The sequence below is a fragment of the Podarcis filfolensis genome (genome assembly GCF_964270895.1).
Source record: "Podarcis filfolensis genome assembly, chromosome: 16".
NCBI classification, from domain to species: domain Eukaryota; kingdom Metazoa; phylum Chordata; class Lepidosauria; order Squamata; family Lacertidae; genus Podarcis; species Podarcis filfolensis.
The window spans coordinates 35,880,986-35,901,212 of NC_139620.1; the positions used below are offsets into that span (position 1 = coordinate 35,880,986).

The window sequence follows — 20,227 nt, forward strand, 5'->3', positions numbered from 1 at the left end:
CAAATTGAAATTGCAGAGTTTTGAGAAATTAAAAGATAAAGTGCGAGACTGGCTTCATTATTATCAAATAAGGGAGGCTTATAATTTGGACAAAAAAATTGGCTTCCAGGTGGAAAAATCAAAATTGGAAACAGAACTGTTAGATCCCAAAACAAAGATACTTTCAAGAATGTATAACTTGCTGTTAAAATGGAACACTCAGGATGAAACGGTTAAATATGCTATGATTAAATGAGCACAAGATGTTGGACATAACATTATGTTTGCTGACTGGGAACAGTTATGGACCACAGGTATGAAATTTACGGCATGTAATGCCCTAAGAGAGAATATTATGAAAATGATATACAGGTGGTACATGACACCAGTCAAGCTTGCAAAAATATATCATTTGCCCATAATAAATGTTGGAAATGTAAAGAAAATGAAGGTACATTCTTTCACCTTTGGTGGATGTGCCCAAAGATTAAGGCTTTCTGGGAGATGATCTATAATGAAATGAAAAAGGTATTAAAATATACCTTCCTGAAGAAACCAGAAGCCTTCCTCCTGGGCATAGTCGGCCAATTGGTGCCAAAGAAGGATAGAACTTTTTTCATGTATGCTACAACAGCAGCAAGAATACTCATTGCAAAGTATTGGAAGATACAAGATTTACCCACCCTGGAAGAGTGGCAGATGAAGGTGATGGACTATATGGAACTGGCGGAAATGACTGGCAGAATCCGAGACCAGGGAGAAGAGTCAGTGGAAGTAGATTGGAAGAAATTCAAAGACTATTTGCAGAAATATTGTAAAATTAATGAATGTTAAAATGATGCTGGATTGAAATTAAGCGGCCTTAGCAACAAGGTTAATAAGAAAATGTAAAAATGGATTGATAACGGATGAAAATATATAGTTATAATATGTTGAGATATAGAGTTAAGATAAATGAAAGAGGGTAAGGATTTGCTGAACTATGTGAACGGGAATACAAAAAAGGGAGGTGTGTGGAGGTCAGGGAAATAAGCAAACGAAATTCAAGATATGAAAAAATTGATTTGTTTTTAATTTTTTCTATTCACTTTTTCTGTATTTTGTATCTTTTTTCTTTATGTATTTGTGTATTTTTTGTATTTTTCTTCTTTTTTTCTCTTGTTTTTTTTTATTCAGTATTTTTCTGCTTTTTGTAAAACTTCAATAAATATCATAAAAAAAGGAAAACAAAAACAAAAACAAAGGTCTGTATAGTTAAAGCTATGGTTGTATGGAAGTGAGAGCTGGACCACAAAGAAGGCTGATCGACGAAGAATTGATGCTTTTGATGCTGGAGGAGACTCTTGAGAGTCCCATGGACTGCAAGAAGATCAAACCTATCCATTCTTGAGGAAATCAGCCCTGAGTGCTCACTGGAAGGACAGATCCTGAAGCTGGGGCTCCAATACTTTGGCCACCTCATGAGAAGAGAAGACTCCCTGGAAAAGACCCTGATGTTGGGAAAGATGGAGGGCACAAGGAGAAGGGGACGGCAGAGGACAAGATGGTTGGATAGTGTTCTCGAAGCTACCAGCATGAGTTTGACTAAACTGCGGGAGGCAGTGGAAGACAAGAGTGCCTGGCATGCTCTGGTCCATGGGGTCACGAAGAGTCGGACACGACTAAATGACTAAACAACAACAACCCATCAGCCCTAGCTTATCTTTATTTATTTTATTTTTAAATAAAGGTAGATGCCAGCACTTGGGACCTTTTGCATGCCACAAATGTGTTCTACCACACAGCTATCATCCTTTCCTAGGACATGAAGCTCCCTTATACAGAGTCATTGACCCACTGAGCCTGGCATTGTCTTCTCTGACTGGTAGTGGACCTCCAAAGTCTGAAGCAGGGGTTCCTTCCCAGCCCATGGTCCCAGATCCTCCTAACTGGAAGAGGCAGAGTCTGAACAGCAACTGCATTAAAAATGTCTGTCCTTGAGTTGAGTTCTCCTTGATGCAAACTTTGTTTAAGAATGTTGCAAACGAATTACTTTTACCATTCTCTTTAGAATGTTCACTCTCTTTCTGTCTTTTAAAGGAGGCTGTTATCTCCACCTCTGTCCAGAGATGTACATAAAGTGCCAAAATTGCAAAAGGGGGGCGGGAATCAATATGTCATTAGCTATTTTTCCCTCCCAGAAAAGTTCATAGAAGTAGGTGGTAACATTGATGGGAAATTGGGAGGGAAGAGGTGGAAACAGTTCCAAAGATCAGATCATTCAAATAATGAAGCTCCTTGCTGATTTCTATCAATATATTCCTTGATGTGCTTCTCCAAAGCTCTGATCTGAGTTGTTAACTTGACATTTATGTCAAAACTAGATCCCATAAAAGGTCAGAACAGGGCTTAAACATCACTAGTCGTGTAAACATCAACAGTCCTCACCTCGTGCTGAAAATACAAAGTGAAAGGAAAGACTGGTGAACTTTATGAGTGCTAGGAGACAATCCATTTTCTCTGATCCAGGTGAGATAGCATCTTAGGCCCCATCTGCACTGTACACTTAAAGCAATATAATACCACCTTAAACACTGATGTCTTCTCCCAAAGAATCCTGGGAACTGTAGTTTGTTAATGGTGTTGAGAGCTCTTAGGAGACCCCCTACCCCTTTCACATAAGTACAATTCCCAGAGTGATTTGATAATCAACCCCTCTTCCCAGGAAACTCTGGGAACTGTAGCTCTCTGACAGTGTAAAGTGGCATGATACTACTTTAAATGTATATTGCAGATGTGGCCTTGCCGTGTCTCCATAGTCCAGGATTCCCTACCCTGATGCCTTGCAGATGTTTTCAGCAACAACCCTCACCATCTCTGACCATTAACCATGCTGAGGAAGGGGGGCAGGAGGTGAAAACTGTTATTACAAAATTCAGAGAACTGCATAATCTGGAGGATAAAAAAACCTTCCAGTCTATGTATTAGCCTAAGATGTGCAAATGGGGTCAATTTACTAAAAAAACACAGAGGGAACAAAATTCTGCTCCATCGCTAGTAGAAGGCAATATAGTTTATTTGTTTTTACATATCTGCATTTGTTTCTGTACATATTAAGTGATAAGTAACTTGTAAGTCTGAATTTCTGTTTTATTTGCTTGCATATGATTTTATGTGTTTTTATATTGCTATTTTACTGGTTTTAGGATGTGTTTTTGTTTTACTTTTTAATTTTTAAAAACTTGTATATTGATTGCTTTTTAGACTGTACACCACTTAAGATATTTTGGAAATATTAAGTGGTATATAAATGCTTTAAAATAAGTAAATAATAAATAGCACTAAGTCAGGATGGGAGGGAACACTGAGTTTGTTGGCATATTAATAAGAAACTACCCAATTTGCATTCTTTGAACCAGGAGGGAAACCAAAGTGCAGACATCCTTCAAAACACACACTTCTCCAAATTTGTGAATTGGTTCCTCCACCAACCCAAAAATGTATAAAAAAATGCATTATATTAGGCAAAATGTGTGCATAAAAATGGATATACATATTAGGGGGGGACATTAAAAATGCATTGGCTTAGGAGAAATTGCTTGCAAAAATGTGCATTTTAGTAAAAGCTGCATACAAAAATGTGTGAATTAGGAAAAAATAAAACTAAAATGCTGATGGCTTTTCAAAAGGATTTTTGTTTTGTTTTTTTAAAAAAACTTTTTCAAATTGCTGCAGGAATATGGAGTACTGAACTGAGGATTGGAAAAATGAGAAACTAAAATTGACAGCTCCATCTATCCCTAGTACTAAGTAACAAGCCTGAGTTTCTCTCTCTTACACCACACAACAGTCCTTGAGAGCAGAGGTTTATGCTTGCTGGTTGTCTCCATTCTCCTCTCCCCCCTACCCCCCCAAATCACCTCAGAATCATGGGGTTGGAAGGGAACCCAAGGTTCATCTAGTCCAGACATAGCCAAACTTGGCCCTCCAGATGTTTTTGGGACTACAGTTCCCATCATCCCTGACCACTGGTCCTGTTAGCTAGGGATGATGGGAGTTGCAGTCCCGAAACAATTGGAGGGCCAAGTTTGGCCATGCCTGATCTAGTCCAACATCCTGAAATGCAGGAATTACAGCTAAAGAATCATTTGTCTTCAATGCAGTTCTCAGAAGCCTTAAATAAAAGATTTTTTTAAAAAGCTTGCCAGGTATCGTGTGAATAACACAATGCCTCAACTCAGAAAAAAAGAAAAAATCTTTGCAATGACTTCCACTCTGGAACACATATGGCTGCATACCTCACCATGCAGTAGGCAATTTATCAGACTAAATAACTTAAAACAAAACTGCACACCCGTAGGTGAATTTATTGTCTGCATTCTCTTCCATGCGGAGATGCCTTTGATGTCCCCGCCTGCACCCAACTTTTACGATCTGGCAGGGGATGGGAAACAACGATGGTTCTATTGGAGGCAGCTGTGTAAGCAGTTCCCATTTAACTGGAAGACAATGAAAAATTAATCGCAAACCGAATGTAACTAAGTTTTGGTGGAAAGAGCAAAACCACTCAGACATTATCATCTTCAACAGATGTTTGCTGACTGTCTAAATTTACAAAATTACCTGTCATGTTTTACTATTTCCTCGAGGAAAACAAAAAAGAAAATCAGCAGGCCTGACTTGTCTCTCTGAGTTAATAAAACGTTCCCCATATAAATAGGATATTAAAAGAGCTTTTGACTTGCAGTCATAACAGTTAGCTGGAAAGATTGAAAAACAGAAAATGGGAGAGATAGTCCTCTCACTAGTATTGATTGCTGTTCGATATTCTTAACTACAGAAGGAGAGTTCAGAAGAGTCTTGGCAGTTAAAAGACTGTTTTCTGCCTTCTCCCTCTCTTTTTTGAACATCTGCTTCTGCTATGGAAGAAGGTGAGGTGACATTTGTCATGTCTGAAAAGTTGTTTTCCTACAGGCGGAAAATATCCAGCAGCATATCGTGCAAAGAAAATTGAACAGGAGCTGAGGGCCAGCAGAAGGCTCTCTAATTCTTTTCTCACAAAAGTCCTGCAAGGTAGTTTAAACTGAGAGATCATGACTAGCCCTGGGTCAACTAGTGAGGTCAAGCAGTGGTTTAAACCCAGATCTCCTGGGTCCTAATCTAACCACTTCAACCCCGATCCCCAGATGTTGCTGGACTGTAACTCCCATCATAATTATCAATAGTGGTAGTAATAGTAATAATATATATTAATAATTACCGTATTTTTCGCTCTATAAGACGCACATTTCCCCCTCCAAAAATTAAGGGGAAATGTGTGTGCGTCTTATGGAGCGAATGCAGGCTCCTTGGCTTCAGCGATAGCAACGCAAAGCCTCTAAAGCGCAGTGGGAGCGCTCCCGCCGTGCTCTGGAGGCTTCGGGTTCCTTTCACTGAAGGGTAGGTGCCCCTTCAGCTAAGGCGCAGCGCCTCTTCAGCTAAGTGAGAGGGGTAATGGAAGGGGCTCCATTTCTCCTGCCGCTTCACTGAAGGGGCACTGTGCAGAGAGGGGGAGATTTATTTTTTCTTGTTCTCCCCTCTAAAACAAGGTGCATCCTATGGTTGGGTGCGTCCTATAGAGCAAAAAATATGGTATACCAAATATAGTGGATGCTACGGGCTTCTAAACAAGGTATTAAACACACAGCTTCTTTTAAACTTCAGTTGCTTATTTTAAGTGTTTCCTAAAGGAACATTTGGGATGTGGGTGGCCTAGGGCTTGCTGATCAGAAGGTCGGCGGTTTGAATCCTCGTGATGGGGTGAGTTCCCATTGCTCAGTCCCTGCTCCTGCCAACCTACTGTTCAGAAGCACACAGTGCATGTAGGTAAATAGGTTCCGCTCCGGCAGGAAGGTAAACGGCATTTCCGTGCGCTGCTCTGATTTCACCAGAAGCGGCTTGGTCATGCTGGCCACATGACCCGGAAGCTGTACGCCGGCTCCCTCGGCCAATAAAGTGAGATGAGCGCTGCAACCCCAGAGTCGTCCATGACTGGACCTAACGGTCAGGGGTCCCTTTACCTTTAAAGGAACATTATCTCCTGACACATCCTTTGTTGCATTAACTTTGTTCTGTAAAATAAATCTTTCTTATTTGTCCAACCTCTGCCTGAGTCTCCCAACTATCCAAGTTTACCCTCATACTAAAACCAAAAGATAACCCATCTTGGTTATTATAGCATGTACCGAGGGGGTTTGCTATACCCCACAGTTAAAAAACCAACACTTTTAAAAATGTTTTGTCTATTTCCTTTATAAAAATATATCCTGAACTTTTAACCACTAAGATTCCAGGGGTCTCACTTCTGTTATGGCCCTCAGTTGCATTAACATGGACAACTGTTGTCTCAGGTCACTGAGTGGTATCCAACAGTCAGTGGTACAGTGGTTAGAGTGTTGGAATAGGACCCATGAAGCTCACTGGGTGACCTTGGACTAGTCACAGTGTCTCAGCCTAACCGACCTCACAGGGTTGCTGTGAGGATAAAATGGAGTTGAAGAGAATGGTGTGCAGCACCTTGAGCTCCTTTGAGGAAAGGAGGGATATCACTGCAAAGAACAAACAAATAAATACATAGGTGCCCTTCTGTGAGTGCAAAGGACTTCTGTTCCAATGGAGGTGTCCACTAACGATCTTTTCAACTCCTCTGCCTCCCTGCAGCTCACAACACTCCTCCCAAAATCTGTTGTGGAAGGTCCTGTAATTCACCGAAATTGATTTGTATGTGTGGGAGGGTTCTGGGGGCTGCAAAGAGGAGGAAGAATAATGATGATGATGATGATGATGATGATGATGATGATGATGATAATAATAATAATAATAATAATAATTATTATTATTATTATTATTATTATTATTTATACCCCGCCCATCTGGGTGGCTTCCAACAAAATATTAAAATACATTAATGCATCAAACATTAAAAGCTTCCCTAAACAATAATAATCTCCTCTCTTCTTCCATTAGTAGGCACCTCTGCTGAAGCCAGCAGTGCTAGGAGCACCAACTGGATTCTACCCATTGGAGATAAAAGGTAAAGGTAAGGGACCCCTGACAGTTAAGTCCAGTTGCGAACAAATCTGGGGTTGCAGCGCTCATCTCGCTTTACTGGCCGAGGGAGCAGGTGTTTGTCCTCAGACAGTTTTTCTGGGTCATGTGGCCAGCATGACTAAGCCGCCTCTGGCAAAACCAGAGCAGCGCACAGAAATGCCATTTACCTTCCCACAGGAGCGGTACATATTTATCTACTGGCACTTTGATGTGCTTTTGAACTGCTAGGTTGGCAGGAGCTGGGACCGAGCAACAGGAGCTCACCCCGTTGTGGGGATTCGAACCGCCGACCTTCCGATCGGCAAGCCCAAGGCTCAGTGGTTTACACCACAGCACCACAAGCAAAGCCTACTGAGAGTGAGGGCAGGATAAAGCCCATGCAGCAACTTTTTCACTAGCTGTCCTGGACACATGCTGGGAAAGGTTCATGTTTCCTGATTAGATGGGGGCAGGAGTTAAAAAAACAACTCCAGTCTGTTGTCAGCATCACACAAGGTCACAGTCTCCTTTGTGACCAAGGAAACAAATCAAAGTTTGCTCCACAGCCGTGACTCTGCCTCCATGTTCGGTTCTAAACTTGCATAAGAGCAAGCAATCAATATTCAGTTTAGAAATAATTGATAGGATGATACAGCTGCTCATGCCAAAGGATTAAGTCTCAACGAATAGTAATAACCCTAAGGCTTTTTATAATGTAGAGAATCTTCTTCTGGGTAGGAAATCATTTCTCTAGAAGGAGAAATTCTGACAGATGGCATTAAGTTGTCAGAACCTACACATATATGGCTGTGATAGATGAGTTCTTCCATATGGATTTTAACTTCCTTGGCATGCTGGGTTTTCTGATGGCTATCAGGTCAGATGATGTGCCAAATTCTGGGAGAAATAAAGTCTCTTTGTGTAGGAAAATGCGTGGAGAGTTTCTCTGACAGAGACACAACCAGAAGCCGTTCCATGTAGTGAGAAACAGAGTTGCAGGTTGGAGCATTCTCTGGCTCTCCTCTGACTTCTGTCTGCTGCTCTGCCAGGGGCTCCAACCGGGCCCCCACTTTGAGGGGACCCAGCCACGTGACACCACCTGGGGGCAGGACATGGGGAGAGTGATCTTCACGCTTCCTTGTCCCAGCCCCTGCCTGGCTCCTGTACTCCCGGGCAGAGGCTGGGACGAGCGAAAGCAAAGATCCCCCTCACTTGTCTCAGCTGCCACGCAGCTGGGGGGGGTGCTGAAGCCCCTTCTGCCCCCTGTACCCAGAACCCTTGTGCTCAGCCTTGACAACTTGGTTGTGAAATTGCAGAATTAAAGACCAGCAGGGGCTAAAAGGGAACTTGGCAGTGGTCGTATTATTCAGTGGTTGTTTGTTCAAGAGGGGTAGTTATTCTATTTTGTTCACTCATTTCATATATTTATATACCACAATGCCAAAATAACCTCTAAGTGGCTCTCTCTCACACACACACACACACAAACACAAACACAAACACCCTGCATTGCAAGGCAGGCAATTTACTATGGTCACAGTTCAATTCAAAGTGTTGGTGCTGACCTTTAAAGCCCTAAATGGCCTCGGTCCTGTATACCTGAAGGAGCATCTCCACCTCCATTGTTCAGCCCGGACACTGAGATCCAGCACCGAGGGCCTTTTGGAGGTTCCCTCACTGCGAGAAGCCAAGTTACAGGGAACCAGGCAGAGGGCCTTCTCGGTAGTGGCACCTGCCCTGTGGAACGCTCTCCCACCAGATGTCAAAGAAATAAACAACTATCTGACTTTTAGAAGACATCTGAAGGCAGCCCTGTTTAGGGAAACTTTTAATGTTTGATGAATTATTGTATTTTAATATTTTGCTGGAAGCTGCCCAGAGTGGCTGGGGAAACCCAGCCAGATGGGTGGGGCATGTATGTATAAATAAATAAATAAATAAATAAATAAATATTATTCTGGTTCTTTCACTAAGGTTTCTATTTCCCACCCAAGATGCTGACCCAAGGATGGGTGAAAATTCACATACACCCCTTGCTGGTATTTCTCTTTCTCACCTGGCAGGCTCAAGCAGCAACGTTCCTGCAGGCATGGTCTTCACTTGACCCCTGTGGTTTCAAGCGACCATCTGCATGCATGAACAAGCGGCCCCAGATCAAGAACCACATGGAGAGCTTCCATGGCATCTCCAAGGCAACACCCTTCCAAAGAGCCTTGGCACTGAAGCTTCTTTTCATTCCATCTGTCCCAGATCTAATTAAATGGCTTGGCAGTCAGTCCAGAATGGCCAAAGGGAGATACTCCTATGTACAAGGCACAATTTAGGTTTGGAGAGGATTAGGCACAGTGGTAAAAGAGGGGAGGTCTATCAGCTGTAATAATAATTTCTAAATGGAAGGGCTGTAGCTCAGTTGCAGAGCCCATGCTTTGCATGCAAAAGGTCCCAGGTTCCATTCCCAGCATCTCCAAGTGGGACAAGACTCCCTTCTGAAGGTCTAGATCAGCCTTTCTCAATCTTGGGTCCCCATATGTTTTTGAACTACAACTCCCATCATCACTGACCACATGCTGGCTAGGAATGATGGGAACTGTAGTCCAACAGCATCTCAGAACCCAAAGTTGGGAAAGGTTGGTCTGGATAATTGCTTCCAGTCAGTGCAGACCAGTGCTGGAGAGTCTAACTTGGCCTGAAAGGCTATATCCCCCAAACCAGGACCACCCGTCCCATATCTGACATCATATGTAACACAATGTGTAAAGCAGGTGAAGATGTGGCTGTAAAGGAACCACCAGGAGCTTAAAGCATGTTCTTTACTGCTTCTCAGCAAACAGGGCTTGCTAATCAGTTCCGACAGCATCAAGCTCCATAAACGATCCATTTTTAGGTATGCTTTGCATTCTACCTGTGCCAACAAACCAACATCCCACACCCTGTAAGCTGGCTTTGCAGACACCTTTGCCTGTCTGCAGGGTGTGGGGGGTGTTGATTTGGGGGCATGGCTTGAATCCAAATTATACCTGCAAACACCGAAAGCAGGGCTTGCAGTCGGCACCAATTAGCTGGGTCACCATTTGCAGTCAGGAAAGGCCATGGTTCAATGTGAAAAGCATCTGCTTTGCATGCAGAAGGCCTCTGGTTCAATCTCCAGGAACGCTGGGAAAGCCTCTGTGCCTTGAGAGTCACTGTCAGTCAGTATACACAGTTCTGAGCTAGCTGGACCATTGGGTTCATTCGGAAGAAGGCAGTCGGCCTCCTGTATTCCTGATGTCATAACAATGTTAAGTTATTAACATATGGGAAGCTCCACCCATTTGTCAAAGTGGCCAGTGGAGGGTGGGGGAGGTCAGTATGTGGCCCACAGGCTAGATCCTGGTCCTCAGCCCTGGTGTAGGCAACCCTGAGCTGGATGGACCAATGTCCATCTTACCTGCCCATTGCGTGGTTCAGAAGCACTGATTGACATTTCCCGAGAGGCAGGCAGTCAAGAACGGATATTGCCCGTGGCCATGGATATCCGTGGCCATGATGGGAAACACTGGACAGGCATTGGGTCCAATCCAGCCAATAGAGGCTGGTTGATTGGGGTGAATGAAGGGCTGCCCTTCCAAACACAGTCTGTTCTTAGCCAGCCCCCATCTGGCTGCCTTCTTACTTATAGCGAGTCAGGGGTAGGTCTGCCTGTAATTTGCTTTTGCTCCACCTACTGTTGGTATCCCTGCCCTCCTCAAAGGTTACCAGCCACTACTGGACCAAAGAGGAAGATACAATGTCGGACTTCAAGGGTTGTGTCCAATCAAGTTATACCCACTGAGAGTTATAACCACTGAAATCAATAGACTTCAGTTAGACATGTTCATTAATTTCAAAGGGTTTACTTCAAGTAAGACTAAAACTGAATATAATATTTGAAGTGTTCCACAGGAAATGATTCATATATGGAATGAAACAAATAAAAACAATTATAGAAATTATAGAAATGCTCTCCCCATGGAAATTTGCCTGGCACCTTCATTATACACCTTTAGGTTCCAGGCAAAAATGTTCCTCTTCAAACAGGTTTTTGGCTGACCAAAGTCCTTTTAAATGTTCTTTGGGGGGGGGGGGAGCTGGGGGGAGGGGCTTATTGTTCTGTTTTTATTACGAATTTTAAGTTTTTATATATTTTTTTGCTGTATCTACGGATGAAGGGTGGTAAACAAATGTAATAAATAATAGTGATAATAAAAATAAAAATATTTTAAAATCCATCAATCAGTGATGGTCATTTATTCTCCAAAACACACACACACAAACACATAAATTTCACAGTGAAACGCAGGTGGAAAGCAATGTAAAAACTCAAGTATTTGAGTCCTGCATTAGGCTACTCATTTCCTCCCAGCATCAAAATTGAAGCCATGATGGATGAGCTGCTAGCACTGTTTATTTGGCCCAGTTTCATAATTTGACAGTGTGAAAATATTGATCTGAGGCTGAAATTCAGACAGCACAATAAGGGCTGCCACAGAGCATCTACGTCACCTCCTGAAAGGCATCCTGGTTATGAAATTGCCAAGTTGATGGATGTTGCATCTGCATTGGAGCTGAAGGTCTGATTCCTTTCCCGTCCCATGCCTTCCCCTACCACAGATCTCCTGAGCCCATAGAGACACTACTGAAAATCACGAGAATGTGCTCCTCTTCTTCAGCACACCCTCCTCACCTTTGGAATCGTGAACATCACTGATTTGGTAGGATGCTTACCCACACACCCAAGTTGCTCTCACAAGCTCCAAATGAGATCGAAGCTCCCCTTTGCATGTGTAGCACTGCAGGAACACTACAAGAGACAGGCTGCATGTTGCTTCCCATGCATGGCCTTCTGGGTAGAGAAGGAGAGAGACAGAATAGCAGGGAGAGTAGCAATTACTGCACAGAAAGAAGCTCCTGCTGCTTGATTAATATCTCACCAAGGTTTTTACAGGAGATAATGAATGGCCCATGTCAGTGGCCCACAAAAGTCTGGCTAGTCAGCCCAGCAGGGTGCATGCAAGTCTTAAAGGGACTTGCACCAACAGGAGCCCGATGCAAAGTTTAAGATGCAAGATGTAGGAGATCCATCTGAGCTGTCACAAACTTTGGAGGCAAGCGAAACGGCAGAGCCTTACAAGGGATTGATACCTTTTGAGAGCTGAGGCTGAGAGCTGCCTGGGTAAGAATAGCCAGAGGAGGGTGGAGAAAAGCTCTCCTCTTGAGATTCTGTTTGCAGGCTGTGAAAGTGAAGAACACATTTCCTTTATATTGGGAGAGGAGATGTTTTTAGGAAACCACCAAAATGGTTGAGCTTTTGGAGCTGTTTCCGCTGCTTTTTCCATCACCTTGCCAATTTGTCAAAATTTCCCCACCCCCTGGATGCCATTTTCACACCTGAAAATCAATTCCTCCTGAGCTCCCACAAGCATTCTCCTCTGCTGGTGGGCAGAGCTATGTGTTCTACAAAGAACAAAGGAAATTGCCTTATAATGAGTCAGATCACTGGTCCATCTACTTCAATACTGTCTTCACTGACTGCCGCGGGCTCACCTGCAAAATTAACTATGTAAGGTAGATTTACCCTGTATTAGTCCATGTAGAGGAAGAGACACTTATCACAATACTCACAAGAGACTCTAGAGGTCACCCTAACAACCTTCAAGCGTTTGAAACAGGCTAAGCAAATGGATCACTAATCAAATCAATTTCCTCCCAGAAAATTGATTTGGAATTGAAAGGGAAGGATGAGTTCAGCATGATTTGTATTGTTAAGCCAGAACATCAAGTTGATGAATAATGGTCATTATGCCGTGTTGTACAAGACGGAACTGTGAGATTGGAGGCGTTGCCTGTGCAAATGACTGGGGTTAACAAGGAGGAGATAGAGACCTCATCGTGTCAGAGCAAAGAATATGGTTGCGTTTAAGAAACTCAGCAGACGGCTTAACCTTGATTTGTACACATGGGCAGGTGTGAAAAGTCTAAAACAACAAGGCATGCTGGTAACAGACTGTGAGTCAAGCGGCTGAAATAAATTTGAATTATTTGGGCCCCATAATTAGTGTTTCTGCGGGGTCAAGCCATTACCAGGATACCTGCTAACATTCACCCTGGGCAATCTTTAGAAGGGGTCTTACACTGTATTGCTCATTTGATAACTGCAACTATCATCACATATAACTGTAGCTTATGAAAAAGAGTAGAACAGGCAGATTTGCAAAGGTAACTGATTTCCCTTCCTCCTGGCTTCAGTATAGAAATTGCAATTATATTTTGACGTAGACAAAGAGGTTTGCCATCCCTCAATTATTTTTAAAGTAGATCAACAGGAGGGAATGATAATGAGCTACTGACCAAGGGATGGGATTGGAGGGCTTAAGAGAAGAGCCTGTTTATGTTTGTGTGGGTGCACTGGGGGAGGGGAGTGCAAGATTGCAACCTCGCATGAGAGCATGGAGCCCCAAAGCACGTGTTGGAGGGTATACGCTGGTTGGGACTGATGGAACAGGACATCCAGCAATGGCAATAGGACCACAGGTTTGCCATCCCTGCTATAACTAAATATGCCTCCTACATTGGATGTGCTCTTTCTACACATCTGACACCTGGATGTATTCTGGGACTGAAGTCCTTCCCTCATGCATCACAGTAGACTCATTGATTGAATCCCTGCTGCTTTGATCACAAGCAGTGTGGTCTCAGTCCATTAATTTGGAGCATGGAAACTAACAAAAATCAATGAGGTGCTACTTAAAACCCACTTTGCTCATGATTATAAATCCTGTGTTTAAATATGTGCAAGGAACAAGAGAGAACATTTGAGTAAGTGGTAGAAAACAAACCAAGTCCATTGAGCCCTTTCTCAGATGTAACAGGAAAGAAGGATAGGGGCAATTGCAGGTGCTTATGCTGAAGCTGAGCCTAGATACATATTTTCTAGTGCTAAACCACTGCTTCTCAAACTTTTGTACTGGTAGGCTACTGAAAATTGGTGGGGTTCTGAGCAGACCACTTAAAACTTTTTTTTTTCAGGGTCAGCATCATCAACATCAGCACTGTATTATTATGAAAACCACAGGCCCTAAGCCAAGCCAACGAGAAAGACCATTTTAACTAGTACCTAAAGGTAAAGGGACCCCTGACCGTTAGGTCCAGTCACGGATGACTCTGGGGTTGCGGTGCTCATCTCGCTCTATAGGTCGAGGGAGCCGGCATACAGCTTCTGGGTCATGTGGCCAGCATGACTAAGCCGCTTCTGGTGAACCAGAGCAGCGCACGGAAATGCCGTTTACCTTCCTGCTGGAGAGGGATACTTTAATTAGGAAAAAAATTAGTAGACTACATCAGCGCTGTAAAGTGAAAATCATGGGTCCTAGGCCAGGGTGTTGAGTGTATCTGTTCAGTATATCTAACCCTGCTTTAAAGAAACTGTCTTGGTGTCTGTTGTCAGATCCGAATGCAGATATTCTCAGCTGTTCCACCAACTTTCCCGGGACCTTCTGAATGAATTCATGGACCACCAGTGGCCTGTGGACCACAATCTGAGAACCTCCTTGGTGAAGTATCTAACTGGAGACCAAAACAGGTTCATTGCTTCAACACTTGAGGAGAGAAGATAAAGAAGTCTAGGGATGGACCCGCACTGCCATTTTGAATTCCCAATAGGATGGAGCCTAAACTCTGATAGATGTGAGATTTTGCAGTTGACAGTGACGTATGGGTCTAGAAAAGTCTGGGAAGTGAAGCTTAGTGAATACTAATGGGGATTTTATTTGCTTTATCTTGTGATTCTCCCCCCCCCCAATTCTCTCATGCTTTATTGCCTGGTTGATTTATCACTTCTCTCCACTGTCGAAAGCCAAATTGGGCAACAGTGTGATGTTCTGCTGCTGAAGTCAGCTGTTTATGAGTTTCAGCAGATGTTCCTGTTTGTAAGATACTTTGGGAGAGAAACCTTGCCTCATCTTAGCTATGCATCATTTTGCCCTTCCTTCCCTACATTTCCTCAGTCAGTAGGCAAGTGCTTCTCCTCTGAAGCTGATCAAACATGCAAACTGAGATTGGGTGAGGGGCACTGGAAAGTCTATGCTGCTATGTCCTTTTTAAAAACATCACACAAGGGTCACTCTGAAAAACCTTTTTCAGGACACAAGAGTTTTTAATGGATAACCTAGCTACCACTGGCAGCTCATTAGAGAGGAAGCTTGTGGAAAGAATTGTGCACCAGCAACAGCAACAGATTGGTTTCGACGCCAGGCGACAGAATCAAATTCCTGTGGCTGCTTGATCAAAGCACACTGGAATTAGCAGTGTCGCAGAAGTTTGTAATTACCTGCTTTGTCCGTGAAATTATCTAGCTTGCAGTGTTCAGTGAGATTAGGAAAGCAAGTGTGTTTTAGCATGCTCTCTCTCTCTCTCTCTCTCTCTCTCTCCAATATAAATATCTTACACAATGAGAACCAGCATTGTGCAGTGGTCAGAGAGTGTTCCTCAACGGTACCCACCAGATGTTGTTGGACTCAACTCCCACCAGCCTTTGCCAGTGTGGCAGATATCCAGGCATGATGGGAGTTGGAGTCAAATACATCTAGAGATGTCACCATGTAGTAGAATGTTGGGTTGGAATGTCCTTGGTTTCTATGTGACAAGAGCTGGGTTTGAGAGGTGACTTTTTCTCCTTTTCCACTCCTGTGATTGCGGACGGGAATTTCAATCTGGGAATCCTGAACTAAACATACATTTCTGTTGCTGTTGTTATCCCTATGGTTAATGTCATTAATTTTATTAGTATACTGTTGTTCTTGATAGTATTGGTATTGGTGATGATATTGTTAATGATATTGTTATAGACGTTATTCATTTTTTAAAACAACAACAGTAAGAGCAGCAACATGTTGCTCTCTGGAACAAACGCCGCTGCCAAGCTACTTTGGGAGAAGAAATGACCCAGAAAGATCCCATTTGGGGACTGCCGTCCTGTGCCAAATTAAATTAGTTTGATAAAATATCTCTGTTCCGTGCAGATAGGGCTCCAAACTACCCTTGGCAATGTTCTGAAGGCCTGCTGTGTGGCATGTGCCAAAAGAAGACTGACAAACGGGAGCAGAGCAGCGCAACCTTCCATACCAAGTAGGCCGCAAAAGTAATTCGGTATGCGGGCGGGGGGGGGGAGAGGCCAAAAGGAAGGGGGGGTTATTGATGGGGGGCATTCTTGTTTTTCTTACGTATGTTGTGTTTTTGTCTTGCATTTTAATGCTGTCAACTGCCCTCAGGTCTATGGATGAAAGGGTGGTATACAAATTGAGTTTTTTTATATAAAAAAAACAAACCCTCACCCCTGTTGTTTGGCTAAAAAGGCCACTTCATAGTCAGTCAAAACATTTAAACTTGTAAACCCTTCCAAAAAGATATACATCCTTTTGTAAAGATGAACAGGGACTGAATGTGCTAAACCATATTCAAATGTGGCTTCTGCCATTACAATGTGTCTGACTAGTCATGAAAAGGAGCTATGCTAGAGGCTCTCTCTTCTTTACAGCAGGGGTGGGGGAATCTTTGCCGCCCCTCCCCGATGTTGCTGAGCTACAACTCCCATCAGCCCCAGATAGCATGGCAAATGTTCTGGCTGGATGGGAGTTGTAGTCAGCAGCATATGGAGCAGGGCTGTCTTTAGCATATGCTCTGCTGGGATGCAAAGATGATAATAATAATAATAATAATAATAATAATAATAATAATAATAATAATATATTTATACCCCGCCCATCTGGCTGGGCTTCCCCAGACCCAGACACTCTGGGCAGCTTCCAACAAAATATTAAAATACAGTAATGCATCAAACTTTAAAAGCTTCCCTAAAGAGGGCTGCCTTCAGATGTCTTTTAAAAGTCTGGTAGTTGTTGTTCTCTTTGACATCTGGTGGGAGGGCGTTCCACAGGGCTGGTGCCACTACCAAGAAGGCCCTCTGCCTAGTTTCCTGTAACTTGGTTTCTCGCAGTGAGGGAACCGCCAGAAGGCCCTCAGAGCTGGACCTCAGTGTCCGGGCAGAACGATGGGGGTGGAGACGCTCCTTCAGGTATACTGGACCGAGGCCCAGCACCCCCAAATTAACTTTTATTGAGCTTTTTTGGGGAGGGGGGAAGCCACCTGCAACAACGATGCAGCAGAAAAACTGCTTTTGTTTCCTGACTCATCGGGAATATTTGACACAACAGAGTCACTGCCGTCGATCAAGGTGCGCCCCCCCCCCGAATTCGGCGCCCGGGTGCCCCGCACCCCTTGCACCCCTGGGTAAAGATGGCCCTGATATGGAGAGCCCAAGGTTCCCTTCACCTGCTTCACAGCCCATAAGGTCTAGAAACATGTGTTTGTGCTTTTCTAAAAAAAGCAGACATTTTGAGCAAGCTAAATTCTATGCATTTCCTGAAGACATATAGCCCTGTTCACTGTATAACAAAGACAAAAGGTTGTCTCCAATAGTTGTCCTACTCAGAGTAGACCCATCAAAAGTAATGGACATTGACTCACTTGGGTCCATTAGTTCTACTGAGAGTGTAGTTTAGCTGGATACAGCTCAAAGAGATTTGCAGTTCTATTTATCTAAGTAGATTTCATCAAGTGTGTTTATTTGTGTGTAGCAGGGACGATGACGTGACAGCCTGCTTATTGTTTTTACTGCGGATGTAACTATACTTGACATTGCCCATGAAAGCCCTGGCTTCCTTTTCAAGGATATCTATGCTCCCCCCCCTTTTGGCAGACTCCCAAAATGTTTTCTTCTTCTTCCCCTTTTTGGTCCTCTGCCCTTTGCTTGTATTGCAAACTCTCTATTGCAAATCCTACTAATGGAAATGAGATCCTTTGTGGTCAGATAGAGGCTGTAAGCTGCTCACAACAACAGATGTTTTCTCTGTCCCCAGAATGTCAGAGGTTTGTTGCACCCACTCTCACATCCCTGTTGCTAACCAGGCATGGAATGCCTTTAAAAAAACCTCTCTCTCTCTCTCTCTCTCTCTCTCTCTCTCTCTCTCTCTCTCTCTCTCTCTTACAGATAGGTAGCCGTGTTGGTCTGCCATAGTCAAAACAAAAAATTTTTTTCCTTCCAGTAGCACCTTAAAGACCAACTAAGTTAGTTCTTCGTATGAGCTTTCGTGTGCATGCACACTTCTGCAGATACACTGAAACAGAAGTTGCCAGATCCTTCTATATAGTGAGAAGGTGGGGAGGGGTATTACTCAGAAGGGTGGTGGGAATGGGTGATTGGCAGATAGCTGTGATGAGCCTGTTGATGACTCTTAACGACTGCAATAGGTCTTATAAACTGCAATAGGTCTTACGACCTATTGCAGTCGTTAAGAGTCGTCAACAGGCTCATCACAGCTATCTGCCAATCACCCATTCCCACAACCCTTCTGAGTAATACCCCTCCCCACCTTCTTTCCAGAGGCCCGTTCGCAACATGAAAAGAGCGCAACCTGCAGTGGTGCGTATGCGCACACGCGGGTTGCAATTCGCCGCTTCTGTGCATGTGCGTGACATCATTTTGCACGTCTGCGCATGCGCGAGCAGCGAAACCCGGAAGTAACCCTTTCCGGTACTTCCGGGTCTCCGCGGGACGTAACCTGAAAGAACGTAACATGAAGTGGACGTAACATGAGGTATGACTGTAGAATGTGTGGTTTTATTTAAAATGCATCTCTGGGTTATTTGCGGGGCATAGGAATTTGTTCATTTTTTTTTCCAAAATATAGTCTCGCCCACCACATGGTCTGAGGGGCGGTGGACCGGCCCATGGCTGAAAAAGGTTGCTGACCCCTGTTCTAGGGCATTGCCAGAAATTTATTAATGGCAGCTTTGAGCCGTCCCCATGCACACTGGAGCACTAGAAAACGAGAGCTGGAAAAATGGGGCTGGGCATGCACCCAAGCAGGGTTCAGCCAGGGTTGGGGGCTGCAGCAACTACTCAAGGGTGCCCAACACTGGCACTAGGCCTGCACCCATCAGTGCGCAACACAGCGGGGGAAGAATCATAAGGCCACCTGGCAGAAAGGAAGAGAAGCCGAACAAGGAACATGCATCTGGATGAGTAGTGTAGTTAATGAAGGCTTTGCAACAGGGTCCCCTCCTCCCGCCTGGGATAGAATTAGGTACCATCTGTAGCCAAAAAGAAAGAAAGGAAATGGTTTGAGACCTTTGCCCACGCCCCACAGAATTGCACTATAAATAAACTGATCAGGGTTTGAACATATATTACATGATGCTACTTGCCTGTTTGAGAGAGAGAGAGAGAGAGAGAGAGAGAGAGAGAGAGAGAGAGAGAGAGAAGAGGCTTCAAGGCATTTTTTTTTCCTGCACATGCTTTCCTAATGCACAATCAAATCCACTTTCTTCTAATTTGCAAATTGTGGGGGGAGAGTGATAGATTGATATTACCCTCCTCTTCCTGTGCCCCCCCAAAGAGCTTTATTTTGCACAATGGCCCTATGCTAACATGTAATACAGGAAGAGCTCATTGGAAAAGTGATAGACCAGCCAGCAATGAGGACATCTCTCTCAAGAAATGTAAGATCAGAGCAACGGAGCCAAACAAACCAATGTTCTGCAAAGCCATTTGAAGAACAAGAGGACTCTTTGCTTATACACTCACCCACCACTAACCATAGTAAATTGCCTTATACCATTGATGCTATCTATTCTGGCAGTAGCTCTCCAAGATTACAGACTTAAAATCTTCTCCAGGCCCTACCTGGAGATGCCAGAGATTGAATCCGTGACCTTCTGCATTTAAGGCTCTACCACTTAACTAAAGTTCAAATCCTAAAGTTCATATTTACACTAAGTTCAAATCCTAAAACCATGCATTTTTTTCTGTTTAGCAAAATGGTCATTTATGATAGGCAGGTTCTCCTTTACAGAGAGTAAAGATGTTATGTTGGGTTAGATCAAAGATCCTGTTTCTCACATAAGAATAGCCAAGGGTCCAGTATCTTGTTCTCAGAGCAGCCAACCAGATGCCAAAGGGAAGCTCACAAAGCCACTCCCGACATAAGGGGGGGGGTTGCGGGCTCACGCCCACCAACATCTGCGCAGGGCTGGCTGCGGCCCCGCGCGACTTGGGGAATCCTTGGGCCACGTCAGCCCCAGGGCCAGCCAATCGGCTGGCTGCAGGGGCGGGGCTTGGGCCACTTAA

General features: G+C 43.9%; 1 protein-coding gene and 1 long non-coding RNA gene across 2 annotated transcripts in view; both read right to left on the minus strand.

Moving 5' to 3' along the window:
- Positions 1-20,227, minus strand: part of TMEM132C (transmembrane protein 132C) — a 257,003-nt gene that overhangs the window by 88,059 nt on the left and 148,717 nt on the right. The window lies entirely within an intron of this gene.
- Positions 4,306-9,194, minus strand: LOC310751470. Its single transcript, XR_014542533.1, has 2 exons — positions 9,083-9,194; positions 4,306-4,457 (listed from the first exon to the last, which is right to left on the minus strand). It is a non-coding gene; the product is annotated as an uncharacterized lncRNA (long non-coding RNA).